At 51.8% G+C, this 19,985-nt stretch overlaps 1 protein-coding gene across 9 annotated transcripts in view; it reads right to left on the bottom strand.

Annotated features, from left to right (window-relative positions):
* Window positions 1–19,985, bottom strand: part of MECOM (MDS1 and EVI1 complex locus) — a 317,715-nt gene that overhangs the window by 46,762 nt on the left and 250,968 nt on the right. Inside the window, exon 1 of one of the 9 annotated variants that reach the window (XM_040566988.1) lies at window positions 803–842. The exons of 7 other annotated variants lie outside the window; for them this stretch is intronic. The gene's annotated coding sequence lies outside the window, so the exon portion shown is untranslated. Of the gene's footprint in view, window positions 1–175; window positions 262–802; window positions 843–19,985 lie in introns of those variants that run through there. One more of the 9 variants, XM_040566987.1, reaches the window with a different exon arrangement.

The following is a 19,985-nucleotide window of genomic DNA, read 5'->3' as shown; positions in this document are numbered from 1 at the left end:
GGATGCTCCCTGCCCAGCCGGGCCGCACCGCAGCGCGCTGATGCCTGGAGGTGCCCGGCCGCCCGCCGGGGGCCTGCCCCCCCCCCCCCCCCCCCCCATATCCCACAGCCTATATCCCACACCCTATATCCCACAGCCCTATAACCCACATCCCACGGGTGCCAGCCCGGCTCACAGCGAGGACGGGGAGCCGGAGGCCGCTGCCCCCCCCGCGGAGAACACCGGGGATGAGCCCCGGGACCGGGAGCTTTTTGCCCAGGTGCTGTCACCGCCCCCGGCCCGGCCCCGCCGCCCCCGCGGGTGGCAGGATCGGGCCCCTCCGTCCGTGTGGCCGCCCGTCGGGCCGCCCGCCGCTTGCCCCAGCGAGGCAGGGCTCCCACCTCCGCTGCCGCCCCCTCCCTCCAGCAAGGCGAAAGCCACCCAAAGCGAGCGCAACACCCCCCAAAAAATTACTACTACTAGTGATACTGATAATAATGATAACAATAACAAAACCTAAAGAACCGGCCCCAAAGCCCGAGGCTTCGGTAGCACCGCATCCCCGCGGGTCGCCCCCCCCAGGGCCCTGCGCTCCTTTTTATATATATATATTTTTGGGGGGTGATTTTCCCTTCCCATCACCCCCGCAATGCCCCCCTGGATTTTTATTTATTTTTTTGTATTTTTTTTTTTAGGAGGGGTCGTCCCTCAACTCCCCCCCCCCCCCCCGACGTCCCGGGGGGGCGCGGCCCGGGGGGCACCGACGGGGCAAGGCGGAGTGAGGGGGGGGGGGGAGCGGCGGCGCCGCGCTCGCTGCTCTTACCTTGTGTCGCCCGGAGCCTGGGGGGGCAAGGGGGGGGGCCCGGGGGGGGGGGGGGGGGGAGGGCAAAATATCCTTCAGGCGGCTGGAGGCAACATCTCGGCGTCAAACGCGGCCGTCGGGGTCCCGGCGGGGGGAGGCTCCAGCATTTGGAGGGGGGGGGGGGGAAAGGGCAAGGCGGGGGGGCCCTAGGGTGCCGGCAGGGGGGGGGCCGGGTGTCGGGGGGGGGGGCTGCCGGCCCCGGAGGGCTCAGCGGCGGCGGGGCTCGGCGGGTTTCTGCCGGCTCGCCATCACCTTCCCCTTTCGGCCCCTCCTGGTCTTATCGGCTGCCTTAGTGTGTGTGTGCGCGAAGAAAGTTAGCGGCAGAAAGGTGGGGGGGGGGGGGGGAGGAAAAAAAAGAAAAAAAAGGGGGGGGGGAAAAAAAACACAACCACCACACGGCCCTCTTCAAGAGGGAGCAAAAATCCCCCAAAAAAAAAAAAAAAAAAAAGGAAAAAAAGCAAACAAACCCGCCGCCGCCGCGCAGCGCCCAACCAAACAAACTTCTTTCACTTCTCCGCCGGGGATGGCAGAAAAGTGTGGGCGGGCGGGGGGGCGGGCGGCTCTCCCCTTCCCTCCCCCCCCCCCGCCGCCGCCTGCCCGCGGCGCTTCTTCCCTCCCCACCCCCGGGGCAGCGCCCTCCCCGCCCACCCCGTCGGGTCCCGCCGCTCCCCCGGCGGCCCCTTACGGCGGGGCAGCCCCGGTGTCGTCGTCCCCCCCGTCCCCCCCCCAGCGGCCACCACCCCCTCTGTGTGTGTGTGTGTGTGTGTGTGGTGTGTGTGTGTGGGTGTGTGTGTGTCCCCTCGTCCCCGGTCCCCTCCCGTCCCCCCTTTCCCCGGACGGCGGCGCTCCAAGCCGCAGCCCCCCCCGGGTCACCGCCGGGTCGCGGCCGCCCCAATCCCCCCCCCCAATCGCCGGGGCTCCGCCGTACCTCGGGGCCCCGCCGCCGTCCCTGCGCCGCCCCCGGCCGCCGTCGGGGTCGCTGCGCCCCGGGGGCGAGGCCGGCGGCGGGGCCGCGCTCCCCCGACGGCTTCTCCCGGGCAGCGCAGCCCCGCTCCTGCCGACATCGCCGGCACTGCCACGGGAGGCTTCGGGAAACACGGCTTTTTTTTTTTTTCCGCTTTTTTTTTTTCCCCCTTTTATTTTTTTCCTCTTATTTTCCCTCTTTTTATTTTTTCTTCTTATTTTGCCTCTTTTTTTGCCTCTTTTTTCCCTTTTTTTCCTCCTTTTCCCCCTTTTTTCCTCTTTTTCCCTCTTTTTTCTTTTTTCCTCCCTTTCCTTTTATTTTTCCTAGGTTTCCACTTTTTTTCCCTCTCTTTTTTTCCTCTTTTATTTTTTCTCTTTTTCCACTTTTTTCCTTTTTTTCTCTCTCTCTTTTTTTTTCCCCTTTTTTTCCCTCTTTTTTCTTCTTCCTTTTTTTTTCCTTTTTTTTTCTTTCTTTTTTTTCTTCTTTTTTTTCCCCCCCCCTTCCCGGCTTATTCCCCTCTTGCCTCCCCTTCCCAACCCAGCTCCCCTTTACTCAGGCGCTAACGAATCCCGGGATCGGAGCCGCTCCGGCCCCGCTCCCACCTCCCCGCCAGGCGGCCCCGAGCCCCCCCGAACCCCCCCGGCTCCGGCACCGTCCGGGCTGCGCACGGCAGACCCCGGGCACGGGCGCCTTTTGGGGAACGGGGCAAGAAAAAATTAAAAAAAAAGCCAGAACTATATATTTCTTGCGCGATCCCGAAGTGCCACCCACTTTTTTTTTTTTTTTTTTTTCCTTCCCCAAATACATTTCTCCGACCAAAAGTCGATTTTTCTTTCCCGGGGGGGGGGGGGGGGGCGGGCAGGGAGGGCAGGAGGAGGGCGAGAAGCCGGCTGCCAGGGGATGATGATTAATTCGTCTCAGCGGCCTGTTATCTGTGACATTGAACTGTTATTTCAGATAATGGCCATTGTTCGAGGCGGGGAGGGGGCAGAGCCGGGGAAGGAGCCCCGCTCCCAGCCCCACCGCCCCCGGGCAGGACGGGGACCCGGCCGGGGGCTGGCACCGCACAGCACCGAGGACCCGGGGCGCGCCCCCCGCTCCCGGCCGCCCGCTGCCGGAGCTGCCCGGCTTTTCTCCTCCCTCTCTCCCTTTCTCTCTCTCTCTCTCTCTCTCTCTCTTTTTTTTTTTTTTTAATTTAGCCATAAATTGGACCGGCTCGAGCTATGAGCTGTTCTATTTTCTTCCTGTCAGGATGAGGGATTTGTTTTATGATGCATTGTGTATTAAATACAAGTAATCTGGGAAACTGATTGCTCGAGCCCATATAGCCCGAGCGGAGGCCCCGGAGAGGAGCCGGAGCCCCCCCCCCCCCCTCACACACACCCCCCCCCATCGGCTTTACCACAAAAGGAGGAAACGCCGCTGGATAAACAAAAGGGCCTCCGGTACCGGCAGCGGGGCCGCTCAGCACCGGGGCTCCGCCGCCGCCTCCCCGCCTGCGGCCGCCAGGTGGTGCCCGGAGCCGGGACACGGAGCCCCCGCACCGGCAGCGGGGCAGGGACCGGCAGCGGGGCCGGGAACCGGCCGGGGACGGGCGGCTCGCAGCCCCGGCCCCCCCGGCCCCCCCCGGCCGCTTTTCGTTTTGGGGTGAAAAACCCAATTTTTAGCCCGTGAGCCGCTCGAGGGGGCTTGGCTGGAGCCGAGGAGGAGGAGGAGGAAAAAGAGGAGGAGGAGGAGGAAGAAGAGGAGGAGGAGGAAGGTGCCCCCCCAGCAAATGCCCCGCGCACCCCCCGCGTGTTTTCCTTCTTTGCAGCCAGAGCCTTTGAAACACATCTGCAGCCTCTCCTCCCTCCCCGTGGACGGCTCGGTAGGCGCTTCGAGAGGCCCCGATATTTCCACAGGGTCCCTTTTTGCAATTGTTTATTTAAAACAAGTCGCTATATTAGGGGAGGCAGTAAGGAGTTAGTGCTCGAGTCTGCTAGTAATTCCCACCAGGCTGTAAGCTGATGCCTCTTTTAAGCCTTTAACTTCATGGTCGTCCCAGAAGTAAAAGTTCTCATAATGGAGACCCTATGGGCATCGCGCATTCCAGCACATCATTAAAGCACAGCAAAGCAGCTCAGCCGAAGCCAGATGAAATAACTGCACTGTCCACTTTTAACGGGCTTCCTGTGGACAAACACTGCCGAGGACAATGGGGGGAAAAGCAGACGAGTCGCTGGTGATTTTTTAGAACGCCGTAAATGCTCGCGGTAGGCTCAACGTTATCCGTGCGTTTATAGAGCGAGCCACTTCGTAACCGCATTTTTAAGTGGGGTTTAATGTTATGTTTCTCAAGGTGACTAAACGCAACACTGAGCATCCTGGCTAACGCCGTGGTGAGCGCTTCAAATCCTAGGCGAGCGTATCGAGCGGGGAGAGGGGGGGCAAGGAGCAGCGAAATAAAACAAACACGGCAAACAGCAGCCCTCCGGCGGACCAGACGCCCCAGGACAGACCCAGGAAAGCAGCGCCGAGCAGGGAAAGCGGCACAAATCCTGCGTGCAAATCCCCCCCTGCCCTGCGCCCCAGATACCGACTTAAAAAAATAATAATAAATAAATCAAATCGAGCAAACCGCCGGCACCGCTGCCTGTCTCAGGACGAGGAGCTGCTGCTGGCACAGCCCTCGCGGCCGTGGCGGTGGCAGCCGGGGCTTCGCCACCCTCCGCGGCCCCCTGCCCTCCCGCTCGTCCCTCCCGGGCAGAGGCAGCTCTGGAGCGAGGGAGAGGAGGAGGAAATTAAAGGTTAAAAAAAAAAAAAAATGTAAATAAAAAATTTCCCTTGGTCTGGAAATGGGCCCAACTGAAAGCATGTTAATCTCCACCTCGGTAATTTGGTTCTTCTGGAGAAGACAGAAGCCCTGCTGCTGTGCCCTGCACTTCATAAATCACGGCTTTATGTGGACAAGGTCAGGGCACCTAACAGCTCCGACATGGGCCTTGCAGTGGCTCGGAGGGCTCCGGCATGTTTATTCTCTCGCACAGATCTCCGAGGAGCAGTCCAGCACGCTTCTAATTACTTTTGATTATTTTCATTTGCTCGGGTCAGGCTGGCTTTGCCGACGCTGCTGGAGGGTGGGTTCCTACCCCCCCCCCCGGCCAGTGGCGGGACGTGGGGGAGCTCTGCCGCCCCCGGCACCCCTTTCCTGGGGTGCCCCAAGCACGGCGTGCGGTGCCTGGGGGCTCTGGGGGCTCCCCCCAGCAGCGGGGCATCCCCTTTTGGGGGTGCCCAGTGCTGGGCAGCGAGGGGCTGGTTGGAAACGGGGAATGTGCATAGAGCAACCACCCCCCAAAAAATACCAATTGCTTTCAGGGAAAGAAAATTAAACAAAACATATCCCTATATAAAATAAAATATAGAGAGTGGTGGATGTGTGGGTGGCCCAAAAAGTTGCAGGATCTCTGCTACTGTGGTAGGGAGGGGGCTGCAGACCCCAGCGGTGCCCAGCGGCACTGTGTGTCTGGGTCCCTTCTGCTCCTGCTGCTGTGTGCAGCCCCTGGCACGGCGGATGCAGCTGGGATAAATACACACGGCTGTGCCAGCCTACAGCAGACACACGGCACCCACGCGGGCAGGGAGCGGAGGCACCGTCCCCACGCCCCCGTCCCACCACTGGGATCCCCCCAGGGCCTCCCCGCAGGTGCTGGGTGCAGGCGGCTGATGGGCAAGGGGAAATTTCCCGGGCAGGGGCAGATGGATGAGAAAGATGAATTTTTTTTTTTTGCAGGCACCGAGGCTTGCTGCTGGGGTTTGAGCCTGAATCTTTTCAGGTGTTACCAAGAGAAGGAGGAGGATTTACCTTCTCCATCAGTAAGACACAACGATGGGTCAATGACGGGTGTGCAGCTGCCTGAGCAGAGGGCAGGTGAATTTGCTCCTCGAGGAAGGTTTGGAAACCTTGTGGAAACTGCAGCAATCCCTTGGCCAAGCGATGTTACAAAGCCTTGCTGCCAACAACCCCTGCCCCTGGCAGCCCAAGACGAGGTGCTGGGGGATGCGCTGCTGCTCACCCACCCTCCCGCTGCACGCCCGCTCCTTCCCCGGCCCCGCAACGGGAACCCCAAGGGCAGAACGCTCCCAGTTTCCCTTCTCCAAGTCTTCCCAGCGGTTCCCCTGCCAAGGCGCGTGCTCTGGCACTGGATGCTGAGGACTGTGGCTGTTCTCAGTTGTAATGTTCATTACTTCCATTACAGAAGAGTCTGGAAGCCTCCGAGCTCAGACCCTTCTCGCGCTCCCGGTTACTGCGTGCCCAGCCGAGCCAGCCGGCTTTGGCACGTGCGTGTCCTGAGCCAAAAGTCACCTAAAACACCCCTGATAGCTCGCTTGTTTTACCATCTACAAGCTACAGGACAATTCAATGCACCAGCTGATTAATGTGGGTGCTGGCCTCCTGTCCGCCAGGAGCTGGGGGTTTTACTGTGCTTTACCTTTCTCCTATTTCGAATGAAAGCCAAAATTCTGGAGGATCGGGGAAACTCCACCAGTGATGCCCAACATGATGGAAAAATAGCCCGATTTTTTTGTTGTTGTTAGCATGCTGCCATTCATACTTGCTGCACCACAGCTGAACAAACCCACACCGAGTGAGCACCTACTGCTGCTTCCCCAGTTTGCTCCTCCTCGGGCCGAGCAGCGGGACCCTGCGGGCAGGTGGATGTGGGGTGGCCGGAGGTTCCCGTCACGTGCAGCAGCTCCTTCTCTGCCCAGAAACACAGCTTTTTGGCAGAAGCTGCTCTAAAAATAGCAGAACTCTAGGAAATGCTCTCGTGACCCCGGAGGTGGCCAAGGAGCCTCCCCAGGAGGCACCATACCCAGGAGGTGGAAAGCCAAGTAAAAGGATTTTGCAGGCTTCCTTTGCATCTACGTGCATAAGAATTCAACAGGGATCCGTTAACTCTTCGCTCCCTCCAAATGTTTAAGTTTCAGGGCTTTTCATTCACCCAAAATCCCAGGGCCTGCTCTGAAAGACCTCTGCAGGCCTGAAGCCTACCAGGGCCCGGCTCAGTGCTGGCTGGGGTCGGTGCACGTGGCACGCACGGGGCCCTGCACGATCCCAGAGCAAAGGGATGGAAACTGGGAAAGAACCTAACAGCCCGGGGAAACGCCAGGATGAAAGGGATCGGGAGGGTTAATGGGCAGAACTTAACACTACAAAGATTAATGTGATGCATGGCAGGTAATTCTATTTTAATAATCAATTTGAGGAACGACTGGCTATTTTCAAAGCATTCCTATTGTAGCCCAAGTTTTAAATAGGCGTACGAGAGTGGACATAAACACCTGCGGACTTTATAAGAGTAAGAAGCAATTTATCACCCAATAAAAAGTCAAACACTCATTTTAAAATTTTCAGGTTTGCATTTGCTGTTTTAAACGTGCACGTGTGGATGGTTCTAGCACGAGCTCGAAGGAAGCGGGACGTGCCTCGCGCCCTCAGGAGGGCACACGCACACCGCCAGGAAAACCTGCCTACGAGGTTTCCACACAGCTTCATCCCACCTACGTTTCACGTTAAACCCATTGTGATAATCGACCAGAGTTGTCCAAAACCTGAACTAAAGGGGCACTAAGTCGGCTGGCATCGGAAATTACCGGAATTCGATTTTCAGATAAACCACAAAACTCGATGAACTAACGTCGTTCCGGCTGAATTAACTCGTCATCCCTGGGAACGGCGGAGGAAAGCAGCACACCGTCCCTTCCTGCGAGGGCTCCAGCAGCCACAAGTTGTCCTCCTCCTGCAGCAAGGGGAGGGGAGCCCCCTAAGGTCCAAAATCCTGCTGCCCTGCCGGTAGCACCCCATGTTATTTGCCTGTGGGTAGGAGCCGGACAACTCTTTGTCACAGCCTCGTTACGAAACTATAAATAGGCTGAAATCCCGACAGCAATTCGAGTCACGCTCGTAGATAAGTCCGAGGACTGCAAGTCAGGAATGCGAAGTTATTTGGCCCAGGGACGTGCTCGCAAGGTTGATCCTTATCCCGCAGGCTCCCCGTGACAGGGCCGCAGAGCTCTCGGGGCGGGGGTGCCCGCTCGGCAGCCCAGGTCCCCAGCATCGGTAGGGCTACGTGCGTGCCCCTGCCCCGGAGCGGAAAGCAGGGTCCCGAGCGAACGCATGACCAGTAAATGCTTAACCAGCCGGGTGGTGCACGGCAGCCGGGCTCAGCGCGCAGCTCAAGTGCTTCTCCACATAAATTAGTCACGCGTGGATAAAGGTGCAGCAGTCATTTCGAAAAGGCTTACTCTGGGAGCTACCTGGTTTGCACAAAAGATCTTGGCTGGAGCAGCAGAGAAGGAGCAGCAAAAAAAGCAACCACGTCCACCAAAGCCCAACATGTCCACCAAAGCCCATGTCCATCAAAACCCAACATGTCCATCAAAACCCATCACGTCCACCAAAACCCAACTTGTCCACCAAAGCCCACCATGTCCATCAAAACCCAACATGTCCATCAAAACCCATCACGTCCACCAAATCCCACCATGTCCACCAAAACCAGCATGTCCATCAGAACACATGTCCACCAAAACCCATCACGTCCACCAAAACGCACCACGTCCACCAAAGCCCACCACGTCCACCAAAACCCACCATCCCTCCACCCCACACAAACCCCTAGGAACAGTAATTCTCCTCCTACCAAGGAGGGGTGTGAAGAAGACAGTATTTCACTGGGGATCTTGCAAAGGTGCAGGGAGGGCACGGCACAGCATCCCTCTGCCTGCCTGCTTGAGGAGTGCAGTAATGAGCAGCAAGGATATTTTGCTTGCCAGGAAAATCTCTGGGGGAGAGGGTGGCTGGATGTATTTGATACAGGTGTCAAAATAAACCTGTTCTGCTAACCAGAAAAATGTGTGTTGATCACAATGGGTTATTAATGAAATAGCTATGAACATCAGCATATCCTTGTGGCAGATTTCTTTCATAAATGAGTTGAACATTTTCCAATTTCAGGAAAGTGCTGCTACCTATAAACTTGGAAATTAAGGGCTTTTTCCCCTAAGACTTAGATCCCTCAGGGCACTTGTGTGCTGGCATGCATCCCTTATTTGCTGAAGAAATTTCAAACTTGGTAATTTAGCACCATACTGATAAAACAAAGGGGAAAATAAAGAAGTTAGGCATGTGTGCATGCGAAGGAGGAGGGAGGTGAGTGGTACAGCTCCAGGCATTTTTTTCCTGTGGCTTTTTTTTATACAAGTCATGCTGCAGATTTTGTGTGAGATTCATAGAGAAAACATTCCCAAGATACAATATATAAGATGCATATCAATCCATAAACTGAGTCCTGCAGATGCAAAATGACCTGCAGAATTTAAATGAGGACGGAGGCTGCTTTATAACCATTTTTCCATATAACTTATTTAAGCTTAAGATGTTGGGCTAAATTTGCCACCAGCAGAATTATGAATATTAGCATTATTAGCATTACAGCAGCACCTAGAGGCCCTGGCTGAAACAGGGGCCCTTTGTGGGCTGAGAAATAACAAACACGAGTCTCTGCCCTGACCGGCCTGCAGTTGGCATGGGCAGCACGACGAGAGGAAGACCGGCGTGTTGTTTGGACAGATGGGATACGGAGATTTGCTCACGGATAAAATCAGCGACAGGCTGGGAACGAACCCCGTGCAGTATTTTCCCATAACTTCCCTTCTCCGAGAAGCTGCTTTTTACTTCTTTCCTTTGCCTCTAACGAACAGAAACTGCCGTCTCCCCGCTGGTGCTCGCGGCTTCCCATGCACAAAAAGGGGGAGTCTGCTCCATCTCTGCCAGTGAAAACAGCTCCACGTGTTTTACTATGGCTCATCTGTAGCAGAAATTGTGCTTTATCACCTTTTTTTAGCTAGGAAAATATTTGAACGTTGGAAATGAGACGTTGATGCTTTGGAACTGATCTTTGAACATAAGCACATTGTGCTGCTTGGTGCTATAAATGGAAACTCCTCCTGTAGAAGGAGGTTTGGAGAGGATACACAAAACTCCCTCTTTTGAGGGAAAAATGTGAGCTGGAGTTCATGACGTTGTGTTGCAAGGGGTCACTCAGCACTAATGCAAGCGTCCCCGGTCCCCAGGGGCAGAGGGGGGCAGCCTGCCCAGAGCCCAGCACCGGCCTCCGCTGAGCCTCGGCAAGGGGCTGGAAAACGCAGCAGGGCCTTGAGGCAGCTGCAGGTTTGGGGTCCTTATAAGCAAAGTGAGGCACCTGTGTTAAAACAGATACTTTTCTACCAGCAAGAACTTCTACCACAGAAAGAAGAAACTGAACTGGTTGAATGACTTATAAAATCTGAGGCTTTCACTCAAAAATACCATTTATACGTCCAGAAATGCACGCAGCAAGTATAATCCAGCAAAGGAAAATGAACGCCACCCATCTGTGAGTAAAGATGGGAAGTAGCGCGGTGGAAGTTAAAGACAAGGCTTGCCCGTGTCTGACCAGTAACCGGTCTGAAGCCTCTTACACCTGTATTCAGTTTCTATTTCCTCACGTTTTTGGTGGCCATGGATGGTGTTGTCCCGTTGCGACTCCTGTCAGTAGCCGAGCAGCCGCTGGACACACGGGAGGTGCAGTGACCCTGAGCGTGAGCTAGGCCAGCAGTAAAAGCTAATGGAAGCTAGAATGAAAGGTGTATATTTTCAGAAGAATTGTAGTGTTTGGACTCCAGCTTTGGATGGCTCAAGAGTATTCCGTGAGCCAAAAATCTGTTCTTCGGTTTGGGTTTTGTTGATTAAATATGCTTGTTACCAAGAACTTCAAGCAGGAAAAAAATTTAAGAGAGACTTGACTAAGATATTATCAGTTTCAGCTGCAGCGCAGAACTAAAATGCAATAGCTCTTCGGATCTCAAGGTATTTCTACTGACTGCTGTATAATCAGCATGTTAAATCTGGGCACTCTTCAGGCACAGTTATTTGTATGATATATACAGATCGATACCTATTGATTTTATAATTTTGATGCATCTCTATGCAGTGATTCAGTTTCACATCATCTTATTTATCAAGCTCTTCTCCGCACCTTTCCTGCCAAGCCTCCCAGCGCTTCCAGGCCAATTCAAGCAGGGTCCCACTGCCATCACCCCCTCTAGCCCCTGAAGACACATTAGGTCACATCCCAAAGAGTTTTGTGTGCGGCTCCGGGATCGTTAGCACATGAGGATAAAGTTCATAACCCCCCTGCACAGATGCCACCACCCCACTGCCACTGCTGGCTTTGGAGCCACGCGCAGCTCCCCAAGGAGCCTTTGCTACCCCACGGGCAATGCACCTGAATATTTCTCACCTAGTGGCCATGCCTTCAAAATTCCCCCTTGTGCTGGCTTATGGGGTGGGCAAAATTTCCCGTTGATATAGAAATATCTTTATAGGGAGCTCCTGGGGTCTGTGCTGGCACCTGAAGGCCACCCCGGCTGCAGCAAGCAGCAGAACAAGCCGAGCAGCTGGCACACAGAGCCTGGTGCTGATGGATTAACAGCGAGCTGCTTGACATATTGGAGGAAACCAATGTCATTGCTACTGCTGGCAAGTGCGTCAGGGAAATCCTGTGAAATTCAATGGGTTGCATATATGCAAATGGTAGCGGATTACAGATCCTTAGCGATGCCACCGTGCCCAGTTCGGGGCTCACACCAGTTCGCACCAGGATAAATCGTGCCTGGATGCACGAGAGATCCCCAGCTAGATTAACCACGATTTAGTAACTCCCTTCTGCCCAAAACCCCAGCTAACTGTGGCCAACGAGGCCCCCGGCCACACGCCGGCCCCGGCACGCTGCGTCCCTGCCGAGCCCCCAAAGCTCCGCTGTGGCCCACGGGAACAGGATGTGGAGCAGAAGTGGTTAAGCACAGCAGCCGAAACTCATGTGATGGATGGATTTAAGGCAAACAGGAAAACTTCTTTATGCTCAAAATGCCCCACAAGAAGTGCTGAACTCCATTCTAATGCAACGATTTGGGAACCGTTTTGCAGAAGGGGCCAAAGGGAGCTAGGATGTACCGTGGCCATGAGATGGAAGTTATTAGGGTGAATACCTCCTCAAAGGAAAACAAAAGGGGTCGATGAACACCGAATGACATTTCAGGGGGGCTTACACGCTACAGCAAGATAGAAAGCATGAGCTAATTACAAAGCAAGCCCAATCACCATGCAAAAATAAATGACTTCATAAATAGCTCTAGATATCATGTTAAAAGCACCTTTAGGATGCTATGCTGAAAACAAGAGATCTAAAGAGCTGTTTTTACACATCCATTACATTTTCTGAGCTGTCTCATTCACTTTTTGAAGTTCTGTATACATGATACAGCAAGGCAAAACATTTTATGTACCGTAAGAAATTTGAAACAATGTTTAATGTTCAGAAGATAAAGTTAACAAAACTACATATAGTTGACTTTTTTATTTCTCTATTTTATGACCTTTCAGGAACTTAAGAGTAAAAGGAAATAAGAAGGAAGGACAAGCAACCATACACTGCTGCTTGCTTTTTTCTACATGCTGATCTGAGCCCAAGGTAGAAATCATAATAAAAAATGTCTTCTTTTTAATGTCTAAATAGGTGCCGTTGAAACACCGATGGTACAACGTGTCTGGGGATGGAAAGCATTTGTTCCTCCTGCAGTTATCAGCAGTCATGTTACATGGTTTTCAGATTTTTCTTCCTGAAAATACAGAAGCTCATCACATCTTCACAACTGTTTGGCAACCATTTTTTCTGCTATTTCTGCTTTTACTAAAACAAAAACCAGCTACAACTATGACCCCCAAGAACTACTTTTATAAGCACCAGGCAATTCATATTTTCTCTCTATTCCTTCCACTTATCCTTGGTCTCATCATTACAGACCTCTCAATGACATTGGTAGCAATACTTACTGAATATATGGGACAGAAGCATGGTTTTGCTCTGCGGGCTGCCAAAATGCTCACGATCCAACTGCTCCAGCACATGGATGCCATAGCGCACAGACACACAGAAAATCCACTTCCTAACCTGAATGCCCATTTCAAAATCAAACAGGAGCAACGTATTGATACTAGCCAGACTGTGCTGAGATCAGAACAAAGCGGTGTATGAAGAGCTGCTCATTTCCCTTGGAAGGAGAAAGCAACCAGAAAAAAAAGAGTAAACGTGATTGATGCAGAGTTCTAGAACATGGTGTGGACCGCTAATGTATTGGCCTAATGAACAAAAAGTTGACATCTGAGTGGCACAAACTACACTGAAACTCGCATCTTGCCAAATCCTACATTAGATGAAGACATGCTTAAACTGTCGGATTGCTACTGTAAAAGTCTTTTGTGGTTATACATGTATGCTACAGGTGAATAGAGGGCCTGGCAGAAAGTAAACAGTTATTTCTGCTGATTTCAGTAAGGCAATGCAAGAGAAATGGCAAGAACATAGGAAACATTTTATAAAATGTATTTCGCAAGTATCTCAAATGAGTAATCATTGAATTTGCAAAATCCTAGTGTGCGCTGTAGTCATAAGGGCTATATTCAAATATTTTTTGAACGTTTCTTAATGTGTTTTTATGTTTTATTGTTGCTATTTTTATTTTGTTGTTTGTTTGTTTTTAATTCAGAAGTTTCAATGGGGATGACCTCTATTACAGCCCTGAAGACTTAGTATCTGTAATTTAGAGGCAAGCTAAGTGATCTGAAGGGGTTTTAGGTGACAGAGCATGTACCTGTGGCCCAGGTTCATGCGGTCAGGTTCATTTCTGGTACAACTTCTGTGAACTTTGCAGTGCTCTTTTACAGGGGAAGAGTTTGCACTTGGATGGATTCGTTCCTGGCATGAATTTCAATGACAGAATAAAGCTCAGGTACACCTGCTTAGAGTGCCACCCCTTGACCAAAATGAAATGTAAGTGGAAAAAGTGAGATAGGGGGCAAACTAGTGGTGTTTTGAAGGGTGACATCCATGGGGGTTAAATCTATGACATCTCCTTAGCTAATGTTATGAGTGGCTGCATTACGGGAAGCGTACAGCAGGCTGGGTGGTGCCTGAAGCAGGGTGCCAAGATCCAGCTCCCCTCCTCTATGCATAAAGCAAAGGGTGTGATGGCAAAAGCATCAACAAACAGAAAAAAATCATGCTTCTTCAGAAGTTAATTCATGACCCTCAGTAATCTTCTACTTGCTTCATTGAAAAATATTCCAAACACTTTATGAAATTAAACTCTGCATGGAGCTCACATCCTTCATGTCCTAAAAGGCAGACGGCTCCGGGATGGAGCGGGCAGCCTGTGCGGGAAGCGAGGAACACCGCTTCCAGCTGGAAGCCTGGCAGTTGTTGCACAAGCATTTCAGGTGGACGTGGAGTCAACATCCGAGCCCTTCAGAAAAGATCTTTAATGACCCACCAGCCCTCAGAAATTCACCCAAATCTGTAGGGGCACCTCTGTGCATGTAACCATTGAGCAGGTTCAACACCAGTCTGGGGAAAGTGTCACGTCCTGGATCACGAAGGATGCTTCCAGTAACACCAATATTTTCCCAGGAGGTCCCCCAGCCAAACCCTGTCTTGGCCCAGCCCTGCTTGAAAGATCTTCCAGGGCTGCAGCACAAGGTGGTATGGCTGGAGACCAACTCAAGGCATTATTTTATTTTGTTTTGGTTAGCAGAGTTGATATTTGGTCAAGGCTTCTAGCTGTGAAATGATGAGGAGCTGCCAATTCCTAAGCTAAATGTTGTACATTCATATCCTGCTACCACTAACTCCATTATGATTAGTCAGGAGTGAACTTAGAAGGTTTAGAAATAAGGTTTGGATAAACATCCCAAAATTTTGGATGCTTATCTGAGCCTGACCCAAACCCCCTGAGTATGCAGAATGGAGCTGGAAATCTGGCAAGAATGTTAATTTCCACACTTTTCATTTCTCTCTTGAAGGCTATATTTGCAGTTTAAGAAATTTCCTTTAATTGGAATTAGCATAATACATTATTTCCCTGTGGTGAGAACAGCTTTTCTGTAGTTACTCCGACTGTTTGGACTTTGTCCAAGGAAGTACAAAAGGGGATGAAAGTGAACACAAAAATCCAAAGTAAATAAGTGAACCAAACTCTTTAAACCCCCACAAATGGGTAGGTTTTTCTTAAAACTTCCCCCCAAATGAACAGTTTTGTCCAAACCTAAAACGATGCCCTATAGTTTTAATGGTGCCTCCATACAAGAGGTACCCGTGCCCCTTTCATGAACATTTGATAATAATAAATGCTCTGAGGCACGGTGTGCCCCTTCTTTTCTGAAACGTGTCGCTGCTTCAGAGAGCGTCCTATCTGCTTAATTTCATTATTTTCATGTTATCAGTAAATATACTCTGCTATGATATATAATCTCATACAATCAATGGGTATTTGGCCCTTCAAAACTGAAGGGTTGTGAGTACAGAGTCCATTTTTCCATAACTCTTAGTTCCACATTTTAAGAAGCCAAACTCCATCCACATACCGAATTCTGCAATATTTGCTGTGAAAATACTTAAGCAACAAACACAGCCTTTAGATGACAGGAACTGCCCTCGCTGCAGGCCCCAGAACCACCTTCAGAAAGCCTCGCAAATGCCAAAAGTGGTATTTTTTTCTTTTTTTCCAAATTAGCCCCCTTGCATATCAGCTTGCAATACGAGGTGCATTTGGAACTGCAAAAGTGACCTTCCCAAGCACTTTCCACATTATGGAAAATCAGCTCTCCCTCCCTCCTGCTTCTTTTCTCCGGGCTCCTAAATAGCAAACCAAAATAGCAGCAGTCTGTGCATGCATGCGAGGGGGGGTACGAGCCAGCACATGTATAGATTTGCACACATCCATGAAAACAAATGTTTGATCGCATTTAATAACAAGTGGCCAAAATAAGTATCGACCAAAAATGACAATTACCCAACACTCACAGGGAAGAAAAGCAAAGCCAGGTGCCATTCTGTAACTATACACTAGGTACTCCAAAATCAGCCCTTTCCCCCTGTATTCCAGAGCATGGCACCTACCACGTGCACCAAACAAAAGCAGGCTCCCTGCCCTCTCCAGGAGGAACGGGGCTGGGCTGCCCAAGCGAGAAGAAAATGTCACCCAGCCTGAACACAAAGGACAAGATGGTATCTTGCTGCTGGCTCGGTGAATCATGTACCAGGAAAAACGTATTTAGCTATTCCTGGGCCTGACAGCAGCACAGAGTCCCCAGGAGAGCGCAGATGCTGCGTGCACTGCCGGGGAGGTGCCAGCCCCTCCTTCCCCAAAACAATGGGGCTGGGGGTGACATTTGTGTCATTCACAGGGCTGCAGAGGACAGCAGGGCCAGAACCCCGCAGGAGCCAGCCCCACAAGTAGTTAATTAACAGGGCTGTTTAAGACTGGTTGTGCCCAGTTATGTTCTCCCTGTATGAGGAGAGGATGCGGACAGGGAAAAGGAGTGGGAAGGGCCTGAGGACCAGCCCTGGGCTGGGGTCCCAAATCCCACACCCACAGTGCTCCCCGGGGCACCAGATTTCCACTCAAGAGAGAACCAACCACTTAAATGAAAGTTGTGCTCTTCTGGATGCTTCATTTTTTTTGCTGTGTAGTTGGAAGAGTGGAACAGGAAGGCCTAAAGCCAGATCCAGGCCTCACTTCTATTGGAGGACCCGCTGGTTCCTTGAGGTCAGTGGGTCCTCCTTCCTCTTGTCAGGAGAGGGAATTCTGTAACATACACTGGTCCCTGTAAGGCCGTGTTACAGGGACAAGCACCCGAACAGATGTGAAATAGAGAGAGACACCTGGGAGAGGGTGTGTGCCACCCAGAGACGACGCAGAGCAAAGGTGAAGGCCGTATCTTGATGTTAAATTCTCAAGGAGGACCTGAGAACTGAGGTGTGGAATAAAACATTTCTTAAGAGAGACAGAAAATGAAGGGAGTTTCAGAAAAATGCAATACAAAACCCATTTCAGAAAATTGATAAGTTTTCATTCTGCGACGTTTGTACCCAAAACTTAGGGCAGCCAGCAGTGATAGGAACAAAGTACCCCAGGGGTGTCTGGCACACGTCTGGAAGCAGAGAAGGTGCCTGCAGCACACAGGGGGTGTCAGAGCCTGACCAAAAGCAACAACCGGGGAGATCCTCTGCAAAGCCACCAGAAGCAAGTGTGCAAAGTGCAGAGCAGGGGTATAAAATATTTCCATCGTGAAATCCTGACCCCATCAAAGGCAATACAAAAACGCTGATTGCCTTTAGAGAGAAGGGGAACAATTCAAGTGTTTGTTCAGCAGGCAGAGAGGGAACATTACCCGGTGTACAGCCCGCAATAGGCCCTGCGATAAACACGTTATAAAACAGATATTTGCACAGAACTCCCATTGCTTACAATGGGCAGTGCTACCAAAAATCCTCTGGCAAGATGGATGTGTCTGTGTGCCGCAGGGCAGCGTGGGCAGGAGGATGGTGCCTCTCCCATCTCATCATCCTGGACGGGGCTTTCTCCTCTGCAATTTCTCTTCTCATGCTAACAGAGCATTATGGTTGAGTTCATCAGATGGTGTTAGCTGGTGTCACCCTGCTTAACAGCACCGTAAAACCAACGGCTCAGAAGGGCTTGTCACCACAGCCATGGACTTTATAAGTACAAGTCTAAATAAATATCTAACTGTTCACACCCTTTCCAAAGCACCGGAACAGGAACACGCTGAACCAAAAGCACTGGTTTGGGTCTGAAGTGGCACTGACTGCACACTGAGGGAGAAAATGGAGGTCAGATGGACAGTGCCCGCTGCAAGGAGCCGCGGCTTCATCGCTGTGCACCGCTGAGTGTGGTGGGGGAGACAGCAGAAAGGGGGGACAGAAAACCTCAAACACGTGGGCTGGAAACAGAGGGCATCCACAGCCCGTCCCACCTGACCAAAATGCTATCAAAAATCATCATTTCCAGCAGAGTCAAGACAAAATGTGGGGGGTGTCTCCCACAAGCATCTCCCAAGTGGCCTGGTAGGGCACGGAGCCCCTCCAGAACAGACCCCGGGGCCCAGCTGTGTGTGCAGCGCCTGGGACTGCAGGCTTCCACCCACTGCATGACACCAGGCCAACTTCTGTTTGTATACAGAAGTAGCAGAACCTGCAGGTATACTGCGATTTACTTTGCAAAATTCACGTGAAAAATAATAATCAGGCATCACACGATTGGCCTTCATTGCCCAACACTAAGCACCAAAGTGAAGCACTCACACGTTTAAAGGACTTAGTTTCTATTCTTCTTGTCAAAGTACTAAAAATAGAGGTAATTTCAGTAGGGAATTATTGCAGTCAAGTTGTGTGAGATTCACTCTGATGTACTCTAAATGATGTGTTAAATGATGATTTCCAACACAGCCTGTAGCAGAAAGTTTGCCTGGAATGACATTTGTTGTGGCACCAGCGGCCGCTGGAAGATGAATTCGTGTGTACACTTAGAGCACCTGCCTGCAGAGGTGTTGCAGATAAGTTCTGCATAAGCAGATGACAACACCAGTTTTGCAAGCAGTCTCAAACTGAATTTATGCTCCAAAGCAGCAAAGAGAAGGCTGTCTGCAGCAATTTCTCCACTCCTTCCATGAAACATATGCAGCCAAGCTGTCAGTTGTTGTTATTAAAAGTTGCATGGTGATTTCTTCAACAAATAACTATCCTTTAGCAAAGCAGCTCACTCTGCTGTGGTTGCTTGCAACTTGTTTTACTTTCAGCTGCCCAAGTTTTGCAGAACTGCTTCTCTTTGCTATGTGATTGTGAGCTGTGACATTTATAAATGAATATAATGTTTGAAATGGTATTCAGACCTATATAAGCATCTACACAAACAAAGCTTTGATAGCCAGAGATTGGCAGAACACTGATATAAAGATAACCCACACGAAGGCTACAGAGCAGTGATGGATTTGCCCACTGTTCTTTCCCCTTTGTTAGGAAGCCTTCCTAGTGAAGTCGCTTCTTTACCCTGCAAACAGTCAGCTCTGGATTTACATCTGTGTTTTCCCACAAACAGCACAACAATGTCCTCGTCGGCCCTGCAGACCACTGCCACCTCCCCTGGGGACAGTGGTCACAGTCAGAGCCACTGGCCCCGCTCCTCACCAGGTTTTGGGACTGGGACCTTTGGCTCTTGGGGGAATTAATTCCTCTCTGGGACACTGCATGGAGTGTACAAAGCCCTTATCCTCCCAGGTGAGACTGTTTTTGTCTCATTTGCAGTGCGTGGCTTCCTGGCCAGCAGACTGGGCTGGCTCCCACCCCGACCCCAGCCCCATGGCACGGCACAGCTTGGCTCGGCATGGCACGGGCCCGCCGCCAGCCTCCGCTCTGCAGCCCTCTCCCAGCCTCTCGGCAGGGCAGGCTCCCTGCTTATCTCGAGCCCTGGGAAGCCAGCTCAGGAAGCTAATCGGGCAGGAAACTACTGACTTTTTTTAAGGTTCACTTTCTGAAAGTTCCTCCGGCTCTCACGAGCTGTGCCCGGGCAGCAGGAGAAGGGCACGGCTGCTCCCTCCTGCTGCTGCCCGGGCATCGGCTCCGCTTGGCTGCCCTTCCCCTACGGACGCCTTTCCAAGGCTGCTCACGTGGGTTTGGCCCCTTGTGCTTCCAGATCGTACCTGGCCGCCTGCAGACTGCCTCTGAGATGGAGAGAAGAGGCCGAGCCTCCCAATGGCCGTGGTCCTGGCACTGCCCCCAGTAGGCTCAGACCCTTGCCCAAAGAGCCGGCAACCTCTGCCTGAAGCCTGGGGAGGTCTCCAGCCCGTCACCATGACCAGGACACCAGCAGGACGCTTTTCACCAAACTGCACTGGTTTCTAAGGCATGAAAATACCCCCTCCAAGTGGGAAGAGAGTGTTTTGCTTTTGCAGACTGCCCTGGTGCTCTCGAGATGCCAACAGAGGCATGTGCCAGCCCCTGGGGGTCACCATGAGCTTTGTAGGGTGAGGTGGGTTCCCATCAGCGCACTACATCCCTTGCTTCACAAACGCCCAGCGGTAGCCTGAATGTCAAATCCAGTTGTGCCTGACCCGCCTGCTGCATTTCAGCTGACGTACAGGCCAAACAGAATGCGAGTCTGACTGCCCCAGTGCTTTCTTTGCTTTCAGATGCTTTTTTCTCTCTCTTTACTGGTTTTCCATTGTCTGGCATTTACAACATACCC

Source organism: Cygnus olor, chromosome 9 (assembly GCF_009769625.2).
Source record: "Cygnus olor isolate bCygOlo1 chromosome 9, bCygOlo1.pri.v2, whole genome shotgun sequence".
NCBI classification, from domain to species: Eukaryota; Metazoa; Chordata; class Aves; order Anseriformes; family Anatidae; genus Cygnus; species Cygnus olor.
The sequence above is the reverse complement of the archived record's forward strand: the minus strand, read 5'-3'. Positions and strand labels throughout refer to the sequence as shown.